Genomic DNA, 3,333 nt, shown 5'->3' with positions numbered 1-3,333 from the left:
GTATAATACTTGTACTCGGCAAAAGTGCTTTATCCGTACCGGATACTCGTTTCAGCCGGGTACTCGGATCACCCCTAGAAACTACCCTTCTAATACCTGTCGTAACATCCACAAAACTGGAGCATAATATGTAATATTTATACACATATTTATTTTTGCAATATTACGTAGGTGAAAAAAGGCAGTCCTTGAAATTTGCTTAATGTGAGAATTAAACAACATGTCCTGATCAAAGATAACTCCAAGATTCCGCACAGTGGTGCTGGAGGCCAGGGGGATGCTGGAGGCCACGGTGATGCCATCCATGCATGGGCAGCTCAGTTTTAACTCAGTTTAACATTACAAAATTACAGGTCATCCAGGTTGTTTGTCTCTACAACTCTCAATAAGTTGTTTACACTGCTGAAAAGCATGTCACATTTATTATCTTAACTGCTAAAAGCATAATAAATAAAATGAAAATATTTCTAAAAAATGAAATAGTTTATTTTTGTAGAGATATTTTATTTTTCCATTTCATTTCCATGCTTCTATAACATGAACTAACAATTTTATTTAAGTCTCTCTTATTCACCTACAGTAGCACTACTGCTGCTGTTTTAAAGCAGATTACCGCAAGTTAAAAAATACAGTAAATAAATGTAAATTAAATGTTAATACCAATAATGCAATGCATATTACAGTAATGAACCGGAAAAGAAAGTTATGGTATTTTACTGGGCATTTTGCAGCAAGTAACTGTAGAAAATACAGCAAAGTCTAACCATGTTGGGTATGTACGTTATCACGGCTCTGATTTAGGACCAATGTTGGAGATCGTACTGATCTTGCCGCAGACCTTCACCGGCTAAGTACCAATTCCAATACCGGGAGTTGAACCCGGGCCACCTGGGTGAAAACCAGGAATCCTAACCGCTAGACCATGTGGGACTGACTACATATTAATAACAGGGATTTCATGAATCAATTCATAGTCTGGCTGGAAACAGGTGCAGTCTATGTGGCACAATAGGTCATTGCAGTCGGCTGTTAACCGAAAGGAATTATTATTAATCTTTGCGGTCATTGGTATGCAGGTCACTTGATGTAATACAAGCAAATACATAAGGCCCCACCCAACAGTTTTGTGGTACGTGGCGTGCAACTGTATGTCAATGATCAAGCTTGTTGTTGTGACCAAGAAACCACCAGCAAAATGACTGAAAATTAAAATGATATGCTATGAAATCTATTACCAAAGAGTCTGTGCCGTCATTGTTTGACTGATTAAAGGAGGTAAAAACCTGGATGAAGTTTGACATCCTCACTCTGAACGAAAATAAAACAGAAATCATCACGTTTGGACGTTCGGACGCACTAGGTGACCCTTTTGGCATTTTGGGCCCTTTAGCCTCTTAAAATCAATCCACTATTAAAAATATTGGTGTTATTTTTGATACCTCATTTATTTTAGTAAACAAATCAGTGTAGTTGTCAAGATCAGTTTCTTCCAGTTAAGACTTATAGCTAAAATAAAGGCCTATCTTCCTTCAAAAGACCTTGAAAAAGTCATCCATGCTTTTATCACTGCTCGGCTGGAGTATTGTAATTCTTTATGCACGGGTCTACATCAGAAAACTTTAAATCAGCTCAAGTTAGTCCAAAATGCAGCTGCTCCGCTTTTAAAGGTGTGTTTAAAGGTGAACACATAATGCCAGTCTCGGCCTCCCTCCACTGGCTACCTGTCCGTTAAAGGATAGATTTTGAAATTTTATTGCTTGTGTTTAAGGCCTTAAATGGTCTGGCACCTCTTTATCTGGCTGATCTCTTATGCCATCATTCTCCAGTCAGAACGCCGAGGTCGTCAAATCAGCTGCTCTTGGATGTCCAAAATCCATGATCATGTCCATGATCAAAGCTCAAAAATAAGGGCGATGGAGCCTTTGCAGTGGGCGCCCCCACCCTAAGGAACAACATCCCCATGCATATTAAAGCTGCACAGACCTTACAAACGTTTGAATCCCTGCTTAAGACGCATCTGTTTGCTGTAGCTTTTAACCCTTGTTAACCTGGATTCTGATTTTTAAAAGTGTTTTTTGTCTACCTGTGATGTATTTTGGTTGGAGTGATTTTTACTCTTGTTATTTATGTATTTGAAATTGACCCTGTTCAGCACTTTGGTCAACTGTTGTTGTTTTTAAATGTGCTTTAGAAATAAAATTTGACATTGACATTGATACATCATCAGTTCAAAAATTTTCTTGGATGCCAAATATTTGAATTCAAAGTCAGAATCCCATTGTCATGTAAAAACAATGCAATACACAAGTCCATGGGGGAAGGAGAGTGGATGGCAAGGTTGAGGACGTATGCCGGCTCAGGGGTTTGGCCTTTTGGAGGCAACAGACCAGCCCCTAAGCAGCAGAAGTGGCATGACCTCTATCAGAAGGTAAAATATAGCAATATGTAATAATAACTTCCAAACATATACCATACAATAGTTTAGAGACTATGAATAAAACTAATTACTGTACACCCCTGATTGCTTCAGATTGAGAAATATCCCAAACAGGCCCGTGGACAGACCTCTCTGTTTGGAGGGTCAGTGGCCTGTAATTGTGGATTTCACGGCACTAAGGTGATCTGTTTTAAAATGATGTATCATTATGATTAATTTCACATCTCATGTCTGCTATAATGCTTTTGCTGTTATATCACGCATCATAATGCTGTTGCTTTAGCAGCCCACCACTCAGCCTCGCAGTCTGTTACTCTGGTCTCGACCGCTGGTGCAACGGCTACTGTGCCACCATCTTTCCTGCGCCCCCCTTTCAAGTTTGTCAATGGTGATTAATTTATCAAAAAACTCATATTTCATATATATAGTTGTTTTGTATTTGTTACATAATCAAATGAATATTGTTTGTCTTTTCAGTTCACAAAATCATGCTATGGTGGGTCACAGTCTGCCACACTGAAGCATAATTTAGTGGCTAGGAGGAGCCCCAGCCCCTCTTCCTCTCCGGTGAGGTCTCCCAGTCCATCTCCATCCTCTGTGAGGACTCCCAGTCCCTCTCCATCCTCTGTGAGGACCTCAAACCCAACATGGCAGAAGCCTGTGTAAGTACAGAAGTGTCTGTTCATTGGCCAGGCTGTTGTGTAAGTTGTGCTTAGTCTAGCCTTTATTCATGCCATACATTCATAATTTTTTGTTGTCTTCTTATCAGGGTGAACCTGGAGGAGTTCACCCAGCAACTGTTGAGGCTGCAGCTTCTTTATGAAGGTAAATATGGTGCAAAAGTGAGAGCGCGCAGATGCGCAGATGCGATGTGAGCACTTGTAAAATAGGACTTG

The 3,333-nt window shown here is 40.0% G+C and overlaps 1 non-coding gene across 1 annotated transcript; it reads right to left on the bottom strand.

The window, feature by feature from the left end:
* Positions 1-858: 858 nt before the first annotated feature.
* trnae-uuc lies at positions 859-930 on the bottom strand. Its single transcript has one exon. It is a non-coding gene; the product is annotated as a tRNA-Glu (tRNA).
* Positions 931-3,333: the final 2,403 nt, after the last annotated feature.

Source organism: Etheostoma cragini, unplaced genomic scaffold (genome assembly GCF_013103735.1).
Source record: "Etheostoma cragini isolate CJK2018 unplaced genomic scaffold, CSU_Ecrag_1.0 ScbMSFa_1175, whole genome shotgun sequence".
NCBI lineage: Eukaryota > Metazoa > Chordata > Actinopteri > Perciformes > Percidae > Etheostoma > Etheostoma cragini.
The sequence above is the reverse complement of the archived record's forward strand: the minus strand, read 5'-3'. Positions and strand labels throughout refer to the sequence as shown.